The sequence below is a fragment of the Octopus bimaculoides genome, chromosome 22 (assembly GCF_046866305.1).
Source record: "Octopus bimaculoides isolate indiv1 chromosome 22, ASM4686630v1, whole genome shotgun sequence".
Taxonomy (NCBI): domain Eukaryota; kingdom Metazoa; phylum Mollusca; class Cephalopoda; order Octopoda; family Octopodidae; genus Octopus; species Octopus bimaculoides.
The window spans coordinates 9,430,457-9,442,528 of record NC_142949.1 but is presented as its reverse complement, the minus strand read 5'-3'; the positions used below and the strand labels follow the sequence as shown (position 1 = coordinate 9,442,528).

General features: G+C 38.6%; 1 long non-coding RNA gene across 1 annotated transcript in view; it reads right to left on the bottom strand.

The window, feature by feature from the left end:
- Positions 1 to 1,278: 1,278 nt before the first annotated feature.
- Positions 1,279 to 12,072, bottom strand: part of LOC149131396 (uncharacterized) — a 19,936-nt gene continuing 9,142 nt past the window's right edge. Inside the window, exon 2 of the long non-coding RNA XR_016237929.1 lies at positions 1,279 to 4,733. This is a non-coding gene — a long non-coding RNA (uncharacterized LOC149131396). The remainder of the gene's footprint in view (positions 4,734 to 12,072) is intronic.

The window sequence follows — 12,072 nt, the reverse complement described above, 5'->3', positions numbered from 1 at the left end:
TTAACTAATAAAGTTTTTTAAATGTTTTATTTGTGTCAAGTTGTCTTTCGAGTTAAGTCGTATGTGTTGGAACCAACTACAGACACAAGCTGAGGTATGTATAATTTTGAACCAGGGTATCGTTGCAAAAACTGTACAGTGCAATCCGTTGAAAGGAAATGACAGAATACTAGTAGGTATGATGCTCCTGTCAAGACTTTTATAAGATGCAAACCTTACAAATGAGACATAAGATCTAAGACAGAGAAAAGAAATTGTAGACAAGAGTGGAAGTCAGTTGGTTAGCAGATGTTAACTGCATGTTAAACATTACCGAGAGAAATAGGAAACTTTAATGGCGTACAAATGTGAAGTCTGAAGTTAACTCTACTCGATGTAATTTGAGATGTAATGGAGTATCTGGATACGTGACTAACTGCCTTTGCACTGTTCCTCATAGGATGGGCCCCACAAAACCAGAAAGGGCACGGCTAATTAGTAAATTACTATTGCAAACTATTAAAGGTAACTGAAAATAGGTAAAACGAACCGAAGTATAACTTCTAATAAGTATATAAATATAAAAGTAGATATGCAACCATATGTATGTGTGTATGCATGTGTGTGCATGCGTGCGAGTGTGTGTGTGTGCATGCGTGCGAGTGTGTGTGCATGCGTGCGAGTGTGTGTGCATGCGTGCGAGTGTGCGTGCGTGCGAGTGTGCATGCGTGCGAGTGTGCGTGCGTGCGAGTGTGTGCATGCATCTATGTATAGAGTGTGTATATGTATATATAGCAAAACTATACACGTCCTTATATGCTATAACATTCACCTCCGGAGACATGCATGCTTACTTATAAACAGAGGAATCTTGTCATACGTCAAAACACTCGCGCGCGCACACACATACAAACACACACCATCATCACCCTTTAACACCCGTTTCCATGTTGGAATGGGTTGGATGGTAAGCTGGTGAGCTGCACTAGGTTCCGTTGATTTGGCATGCTTTCTACAGCTGGATACCCTCCCTAACACCAACCACTTTACAGAGTTTGCTGGGTGCTTTTAACAAGACATCAACTCGATTTAACTTGATTCTGGGTTAAAAACCGATTCTTTCTCTCTCCTGGTGAGAAACCTGAAAACGAAATCAGAACATATACATACAAGCAGACAAACAGGCTGGCAAGTCGACAGATATATAGATATGGCCAGCAGACACTCGTTCACACAAATACAGATGTGTGTGTATGCGTGCGAGTGTGTGTAGATTAAATAAATGTAATACGAAGAAGATTATGAGGGAGATGGTGGGGAGAGAAGCAATTTAATATTTGAAATTCGAAAAATAGAATACATAGAGAAAAATAAAAGCATAGAAATACGAAACGGAAGAATAATAACCAAAATAAATCTATACAATAAATGCCTGTTTATCAATCTTTTTCTCGTTCCACATACGCACATATATATAAAAGTGCTCACCTCACTGTTGTATTTACGACTTCATAGACCCACTTATACGTATTCGAACGAACACGATACGTACAACCCCTACATTCGGACATACCATGATCTGGGTAGCAGACATTTGTTATTTACTCATTGATTGCCGCGAGTTCTAAGTGGAACGCTAACGATGTCACGCTAACATTAATTCTCCATATTGACTGAACGACGTCTCTTCTTTAAATTTTTATAAATTTACGGCTGTAAATTCGATTTAAATTGCTTTCGGCTACCTTATTTAAAACAGCAACAATCCAGACAACTACCAATTCTTTGAAGAAAAATGTTACATGCTTTTCTATTTACAGAATATGGTTTTGAAATTTTTATTTCTTTAATATATTTCTTGTTGGAATAATGTAGTTTAAAAGAAATATTTTTAATATTTTATAATAGCACAAAAGAATTGTTGTTGCTATACTAGAAATAACATTTTATTCTACGTTTAAGGAAATATTGTTGCGATAAAAACGGATGCTCTATAATTTATTTTCTTTGTGAACACTTTCTATAGATGACTGTTCAAAATATTTGTGGAAAACTAAGTGTTCGTTTTATCATTCCATTGCATTCACACAATCCGGTTTATCTGACATTTTCGAATATAAGAGAAATTAATATTTATAAAGATTCAGTGTGAAAAATGTCTGAAGATAAGTGCTGTACAGTTTAGTTACTTTTCTTAATTTAAATCAAGTTTTTTTTTTATATATTTATATCGAAGATACTCATGGAGGATATCACAAAGTACACAACTTCCTGATTTTTTTTAACGCCGAAGAAAATATATAAGTAGCATCCGTCAAGAAAATATATAAGTAGCGTCCGCCAAACTGTATTTAAACCTAGCAGGGAATGTTAAGCCAGTAAGTTGCATTCTTCCGTGTTCACATCTTATACAGAAAGAAGAACGAGTGAAGACTTACTTAAAGCTATTCAGGTCACTTAAATGGAGATTTTCGTCTCAAAAGAGAGTAATGCTTCACGGTAAGCAATGGTGATAGTTTCTGTCAACCATATTAGATATTTTTCAGCATGAGAAGAGCAAAGTGTTTCCTGTCTGTCTGTCTCGGTTTTATTTTTATTTTAGATAGAGAAGACAGCTCCCCGCGTGATCCTTTTCAAAGCCTCCAAGAAGGGAGGGAAGAATAAAGGTATCTTCAAACTGGATACCTGATCCGAACGTTTGCAACAGAATGGATTTCGTTGCAAGCAGCCAAGGTGCAAAGTGGAGGGGCTCAAAGCGAAGGGGCAGAGTCTTCCATACGGTTCTTGTAGATATGTTCACTGCTCTATCTTTATTCTTTCAACCCTCTGTCCCATTCCTCATCTCATCACTGACCATTAAACATTTCACCACTAGACGTGTGTCTAGATAAGTTTTGTCTCTGCAATTCCAACCATTTTTTTGTTTCTTATTTCTTTATTGCCCACAAGGGGCTAAACATAGAGGGGACAAACAAGGACAGACAGAGGAATTAAGCCGATTACATCGACCCCAGTGCGTAACTGGTACTTTATTTATCGACCCCGAAAGGATGAAAGGCAAAGTCAACCTCGGCGGAATTTGAACTCAGAACGTAACGGCAGACGAAATACCGCTAACGTTTCTGCCAGCTCGCCGCCTTCACAATTCTTGTTTCTTGACCATTCTTTGTTTCTTGACATTTTTTAACCTTCCTACATAATACAAATTCGTTTGATTACATTGAGGGACACCGTATTTCGTTATGCATCCAGAATGTACCATCAAATACATTAGATGCTCACAAGTTAATACTGTGCCCCACTTGTGTTTGCAGTGCGATTAAATCACTTCTTAAAGTTACTTCAGTGCCGGCTAAAATTTCTATAAAACAAATCTGTATTAAGTTCCTTTAAAACAGAGGTTTTCAAACTTTTTGACTTGCGGACCCCTTTATATTTCAGGCTTTACCTTAGGGACACCCTTATAAACGCTCATGAAATTTATACATAAATATTTACTTAAAATAACATATTTTTACATTTATTTATTTATCAGTATTTAACAAATAGGTTTATTGTCAATTAAAAGATTTCGATTAAAAAACATATATAAAATCAAATTACCCATAAAAAGTATTTGCTGTCCACGGACCCCCTGTCTTGTACCTGCGGACCACAGTTTGAAAACCCCTGCTTTAAAAAACAAATTCTATGTCCAACTGCCAGGTCTTCCGCACTTCTCACTGTTTTGCTATTACGTTTATGCTATTGTACATTTGTATTTTCTTCTATCAACACCTTTGCCGCCTTCTTTGCGTATCTCCGACTTCATGCAGCCTAACACTACCATCCTCTTCCCCATTTTCACTGAGCATGCCTTTGCTACAAACTGATTGCTCCTCACACCTCAACTCCAATCGCTCAGCTCCCACACTACTCACACTCGTTTTACACCCCTCTCTCGATTTCTACCCCTTCCTCATCACTCAAGTTCTCCCATTTCACATTCCTAATTTTGAAGGTGTAGAATTAACGTCTACTTTCGTTTTATTTCCCAAGGAAGTGGCGGGCCTTAAACACCCCACAGCAAATATACTCACAGAAATTTGTTTTGCTACTATAAACTTTTTATCAATCCCATAATCTTGCAATTAGCCTAAACCAGAACCAAGGAATGGTTGAATAGTTTAAACTCGGTGAAATGGAGGAATTTTCTAATAGTCTTTTTTGGGGTGCAACCCTAAATATACGTTTCTGAGTGAAAAATGCGCGTGCGTACGTGCGTGAATTTGCATATAAGTATACACATATAAACACATGCCTATTTATAAATACTCATAGGCCTGTATATATATATATATATATATATATATATATATATATATATAAAGCAAATGGCTAAGGTCAGTTTGGGTGTGAATTTGGGGTATTTCCAGGGAAGCACTCAACCTGAATACTGAGCTATCAACACTGTCGGGATCCAAGCCAAAGCTGGAATACTTCTGGTGTAGAAAATCCAAGTTTCACGGCGATTATACCGTAAAATATATCTGGCGAAGAGTAAATAATCCAATGAAAAGAAAAAGTCAAAGAAAATTCTTTAAAACAACTTTCATTATAAGTTACAAATATTTCCGTACCATCTCCATTTGCAACGCCAGATTACGCGAAAATTCTAAAGGAAAAGTCACGTGATATTTGCGGTTTTAGACATTGGGGAAGCACGTCTTCAAGCTTGCATCAAAGGTGTGCTATTACATCGTGCGTGTTTCAGACTGTTAGGAAAATATCGGGAAGAAATAAAAAATGGAAAAGTTAAAAGTGTATATGCAGGATGAAAAAGTAGGGAAGATATTATATGTGTGTGGGGAGGATCAATAGGGTGGATACATATGATAGGAGGGATAAAAGGGAGGAGGGGAGGAAGACGAATAGAAAATGACAGAAGAGAAATAGAAGGGGAAGAAGGAAAATCGGAAGGAGGAGGAGGAGGAAAGGAGGAAGAAGACCATACCCCCACCGCAACTTAATCTAAGATTTATTCACCCCACCCCTCTCACGGAGGTTTGGACGCTGCAGATATAACAAGAGATTTTTACCTTTGTTTTTTTTTTTAATTTCTCACCTGATCGTTGAAATTTTTCAAAAAATATTTAATTCTATTTTTTCCTCATGTCCCCATATTTTTCTCCGTATTCCTTGTTTTTATTGCCGATCGGAGTCCACTATATATGAAACCATTATCCCATCTTACCTAGGACGCATGTACACCAAGTTATATACACCTCAAATATGGAGGCTTACAAATCTGCTGCAGAAATATTTTTATCTTCAATTTTTATTTCCTTTGAAACACACACACACAAAAAAAAAAGAAATAGCAAGTGAGGAGGCAACTGAGAACTGTCTCCTAGAAATAGTGAACAACGTAACCTTCTTCACTAGAGGAAGAAGGTACGAACAGTAGAAGTGCGTTTTGCAGCCATAGAGGAGGCTAAAAAGCACTCCACGACACTACTTTGATCGGAAGAATGGGTGCTTCTGCCAACATATCTCGGCAAGCGTGTTTACGAGAGTCAGGATTAGCAGGGTGCCTCTCGAGATATAAGAAATGTGGCTTATAGCTGCAATTTTAGCTGAGACAGAGGTAAGTCCAGTAATACTACAAGTGACAAGAACCAAGCAACTGAACCTGTGGGGCTACGGATTGGAAGTGACAAGGAAACGAAAATTGAAGGAAACCGAACGAAAACAAATATGGAGGGTCGTTAGGCCAGAACGAGGGTAAAATAGCGATCACGGAATCGAAATAAATACAGTAAAGCAAAGCATTGTAAAACAAACTATGACTGTCAATTCACCTTTATCGCGTGCGTAGCTTTTATCTTATTTCAGTCGTTAGACTGAGGCCATGCTGGATCATCGCTTTGCAGAACTTTTTTTAGAGCCTTATGCTAATTTTATAGGTCTGTTTTGACGAACCGCTAATTTACAGAGATGTAAACGCACCAGTACCGATTGTCAAGTGGTGGTGGGGGACAAACACAGACAATGATACACACAGGCGTAGGAGTGGCTGTGTGGTAAGTAGCTTGCTTACCAACCACATGGTCCCGGGTTCAGTCCCACTGGGTGGCATCTTGGGCAAGTGTCTTCTACTATAGCCTCAGGCCGACCAAAGCCTTGTGAGTGGATTTGGTAGACGGAAACTGAAAGAAGCCCGTCGTATATATGTATATGTATGTGTGCGTGTTTATGTCTGTGTTTGTCCCCCCAACATCGCTTGACAACCGACGCTGGTGTGTTTATGTCCCCGTAACTTAGCGCTTCGGAAAAAAGAGACCGATAGAATAAGTACTAGGCTTCCAAAGAATAAGTCCTGGGGGTCGATTTGCTCGACTAAAGGCGGTGCTCCAGCACGGCCACAATCAAAAGACTGAGAGACTGAAACACACACATCGGGCTTCTTTCAGTTTCCGTCCACGAAATCTCAAGTTCGCACGCAGTGAGACTGAACCCAGAACCATGTGGTTGAGAAGCAAACTTCTTAGCATGCAGCCACAAACTTATGCTTATGCCGTTATTTTCTCATTTTTTAATGCGCTTCTTGTGTATGTGTGTGTGTGTGTGTGTGTGTGTGTGTGTGTGTGTGTGTGTGTATGCATGTATACATATGTCCGTGTATTTGTATGTAAGTATGCATATATATATATATATATATATATATATATATATGTCCTTTGGGAGTGTCATGCTACCAATACATACATACACTAAATTTTTACTATCAATGAATTAGATAATTGCTCTATTAATTAGTAAATTCAATAATTAATTGGTTTGGCAAATTCTTTTGTCACATCCAATGACGTTATCTTCAAAAACCAATTAAATAATTAATTTACGAATTAACTAATCGAGTGATAATAAAACTCCAAGCTAGAGCTTCACACCAACGCTTCTCGAGATACCTTTTTCATACATTTTTCAGACAAACAATTGATTTGCCCTTCTTAATTTTGCTCTTCATCCGAAAACCACTTTTGTTAATCAGAAAAGTGTAACTTAGATGCTGTATTGCTACACGTTAACCTCCATAAAGCAAAGATGTAACTATCATAAAAATAACACTATATCAATCCCCACTATAAATGGTACTTGAGCCCGCTTGCATTTGGAAAGAATCCTTTAAGAGTGATTTGTTCTCATGCCTTCACTTCAACATAAACACTTGTCTTTTGTTGGGCATCTAAAATGAATGCATTTTGTTTTGTACTCCTCGGTATGTACAATAGCTATTTTTATATCTTTAACATAAGATACTGCGATTATAGTTAATTCCGTTATCCTTCAAATTCCAGATATTCTATGAGCATGGGCTAGAATTACTTTCGTTTCTCGTTCTGGAAACGTTGATATTTTCTGCATATCCGCTAATAAGTATATTTTTGTTTACAACACCCTTCTCAGAATGCGTTGGCGTGAACTTGTTTTGTAGAGGTTTGATTACCCAAAACTGAATTGATGCCAGCAAATGTACATTTCTGTATATTATTTAGCGATTAGCAAGCAGTTTGGCAAATTAAAGCAAGGCAAAATATCCGCTAAATACGCTGAAATGAACAGAAGCAAATATCTCTCTCAGTTTATCCGACATTAATCTTTCAATGTTTCCCGCATTAAATATAGCTTTGATTGCATAACCACCGTCTTATTATTCCATTTGAGTTGTGTAATTCTTGGAGGAAGCTGAATATTTACATTTTGTCATAATTTTGTTCCAGTAAAGACAAACAATGGAAAATGGATTTGTTCCTCTGCGAAATCCTCCCTGCTTCATAGACTCTTTACTCTCTTCTACTCATTTCAGTCATTTGACTGTGTCCATGCTGGAGAAACGCCTTTACTCGAGCAAATCGACCCCCAGGGTTTATTCTTTGTTAGCCTAGTACTTATTCTATCGGTCTCTTTTGCCGAACCACTAATGTTACGGGGACGTAAGTACACCAGCATCGGTTGTCAAGCGATGTTGGACACACACACACACAAACACACACACACACACACACACACACACACACACACACACACACACACACATATATATATACGACGGGCTTCTTTCAGTTTCCGTCTACCAAATCCACTCACAAGGCTTTGGTCGGCCCGATGCTATAGTAGAAGACACTTGTCCAAAGTACCACGCAGTGGGACTGAACCCGGAACCATGTGGTTCGTAAGCAAGATACTCACCACACAGCCACTCCTAAGCATATATTAACATATTGTGTAAGTGACGTAGCATACATTAAATGTCCTTAACCCGAGTACTCTGACTATCTTTACAGTACTCTATAAAGCCTGAGGTGTACTTAAATACACGCGAAGAGAGATAAGCCAAAGCAGTATAATTTTAATTTATCTGAGTGGAATATTTTGTCACAATGTTTACACCCAGTCAACATATAATCGACTTAATACCGATTAAACAAACGAAAATACTGAACAAAAATATGCACGTATACAAAATACATTTACCATCTAATTGTTTCACTAAACTAAAGCCATTGTGGAACTAAAAATAGTTACTCGTTTTTGTCACAAAACAACTTGTTGACATCACGAGCGGTTTGTGTATGTCTCGTCCAGGAATGGCTAATGAAACAAAGCGGTTGCCTAACAGATCACCGAAAAATAACTACCATTGAAATTAGTGAACATGCTTTCAGAGAACTATTGCGAATGAGATATAAGTTAAGACGGTTAAATGCTACTAATTATATATATATATATATATATATATATATATATATATATATATATATATATATATATATTGTAAACAGATGCGAATGGATCTAAGTGAGATATCTAATCCCTGAGAGCTATTCCATCTCAATAAGTAGTCAGTTCTATGAATTTATGGCTCAGTGGTGAGAGCGTCGAGCTCACAATCATGAAGTAGTGAGTTCGATTCCCGAACCGGCTGTTGTGTTCTTGAGCAAGACTATTTCATGTTGTAGAAATAACGTTCGCTCAGCTGTAGAAATGAGTTGTGACGTCATTGGTGCCAAGCTGTATTGGCCTTTGCCTTGGGTAACATCGAAGGCGGGAAGAGGGGAGGCTGATATGCATGGACGACTGCTGGTCTTCCATAAACAACCTTGCCCGGACTTGTGGCTCGGAGGGGAACTTTCTAGGTGCAATCCCATGGCCATTCAAGACCGAAAGAGAGTTTACTCTTTACCCTTTTTTACATTAAATAAATGGGAAGAACAGAACTAAAATATACATGTGGAAAATATGGGATATTTACAATTTGTCATGTAGAACCGCCTGTTTCGGTGATTATTCAACTCTTCAGCCTGAGCTGAACTACAAGCTACACGTTGAGACACAGCATAAAATAGTTATTGTCACACAGACACACACACACACACACACACACACACACACACACACACACACACAACCTATTTATTAAACAATTTGTGGTATTATCCCTCCGACCATATTTGTCAGAACGGGTTCCATTTTCACATATGTATCTAAACCCTACATTTAAATCTCCCGTGTTAGTGGTCTTTTTGCCATGCAACTGATTTCTCTGGATGTATTTTTACCTTGAAGAGTTCAAGTCTAGATCAATTTTTTTGTTCATTTACACCGTTTCCGATGTTAATTCGTTCGAAACTATAACCAACGAAATGTGGCGTTGTGCTTGCGAGGTAGCAACCCAATTAATTATTGCCGCCTCGTCTGTAGAAGCCATTTCATGAAATATGCTTTGCAGAAACAGAACCTGTCCCAGCGCTAAATAGTTATTTTCATGAGTGTTTGTTTGATGTGGTTTTTCCAGTTCCACTCTAAACTACTTTCATAAAAAGATCTCAACTCCAAACATCAAAACTACCACCATCACTGCGAGCACTGCAACACTATCTACATCACCACTACCACCATTGTGGCCACCAGCAACATCATTGCCGCTATTAACATCTTCCTCCTCGTCACCACCACTGCCGCCGCCATCAACATTATCGCCACCACCATCATTATCATTCCATCATCACCACCGTCCTCACCACCTTCATCAACATCATTACTACCATCATTCCAATCAACAATAACGTAACTATATCTGCTAATGGCATAATTTCCAAACAACATTGGCCACCACCACCACCACCACCACCACCATCGGTATCACTAGATACATCAGCATCAACATCATCACAACCATCATCATCAACGATGCATGCATATCTCCACATTTAACAATACATTCTTAACCCCCATCATTACTAACAACAACAACCACCACCATTACAACCACCATTTACAGCATAGAAATCAACCCTCACCACCGCGATCACCACTTCGAATAACAACAAAATCATTCCCCTCAAACATCCATCTCTAACGCATCCGCCGCCATTTTAGGGCGCTACTAGTTACTCCACAGGCAACAACACACCTCTCACAAACATATTTATGGTAGTTATTATGATGTATATATTTACTGCAATCATCGCCTGACTACCATCATATCCTACAATCAAGATTATAGAGTAAGAATCAATAGATAGTTGTTAGAAGAGATGTTCTCTGTAATTTTATTCACTATTTTTCTATACAATCACAGCTTAATGGCCTCATTACATTGCAGTTCTTCTTTATTTTGCTATATTTTTATCTGATATGATTCATAGAAATGTTTTTAAAAGTCTAACGTCTTCTGAAAATTATCTTAGTAGCGAAAATGTTGAAGAGGGAAAACAGTTTCCTGCATTTTGTCTATTACGTCATATATATGGATGTGTGTGTGTGTGTGTGTGTGTGTGTGTGTGTGTGTGTGTGGTTACATACATATTCAAATACATACCTTCTTTCTCGTTCTCTCATATGCACATATATACGAATATAAAGAGTTGTAGATAGACTTAAGCAGATGAGTGTGGATGGGTGTGTGTGTGTGCAGGTGTTTGTGTTATGAATCGTGGTTGTATGTGTGCTGGTGTGTTCGAACGTGTGTACGCGCGGGAGTGTGTGTGTGTGTGTGTTCGTACACGTGTACTCAAATGTGTATGTGTTCGTACGTGTACTCGTGTGTGTATGTGTGAGTGCGCACGTGCGTGTGTGAGTGCTTGTCTGAGTGAGTGAGTGAGTGAGTGAGTGAGTGCGTGCGTGAGTGACTGAGTGCGTGAGTGAGTGAGTGAGTGAATGTGCGAGTGAGTGAGTGAGTGTTCGTACGTGTGTGAGCGTGTGCTCGTACGTTTGTGTGTGTGTGTTCGTACGTGTGTGTGTGTGTTCGTACGTGTGTGTGTGTGTGTTCGTACGTGTGTGTTCGTACGTGTGTATTCGTACGTGTGTGTTCGTCTGTGTGTTCGTGTGAGTGTGTGTGTGTGTGTTCGTACGTGTGTGTGAGAGAGAGAGAGAGAATATTCGTACGTGTGTGAGAGAGAATGTGTGTGTGTGTGTGTGCGCGCTCGTGTGTGTGCATGTGTATGAGTGCTCGTACGTTTGTGTGTGTGTGTGTGTGTGTGTGTGTGCCTGCTCGTACGTTTGTGTGTGTGTGTGTGCGTGCTCGTACGTTTGTGTGTGCCTGCTCGTACGTTTGGCTAAGGTTTTTAATCGGCAGACGCAAACGTGACTCCAAGTTTCATGCACGACACCTATCAACTACTTTTAACATGTGTGTATGAATATTACTTCCACATAAATTTCGAAACAAAATTTGCTTCTGCTTTATCGATAAGGAATTTTTAAAGCATCACCTGCCGCTCTATGACATAAATAAAATTTAAAAAGCAGAAAAGTTACATTCCCGATTTAAATAATTACTCTCCAGTTCACCAATATCAAAGTTTACAAATAGAAACTCAATCAAAACCCTTAAAGTTTAGATATAATTATGCCTGAAGGTGATCGACGTGGCTCTTTGACTATGCAGCTTCAAAAGATGGAATACAGCAAGGGGAATCCTACAGGCTCTTTAATACTTAATCTCTTCTACAGCAGTTTGCACACCAGCGTCAGTAAATGATTTCACCGTCCATTAAACTTATTGGAAATTCTAAACGTGCAGCTATCTTTTATCTTTTACTTGTTTTA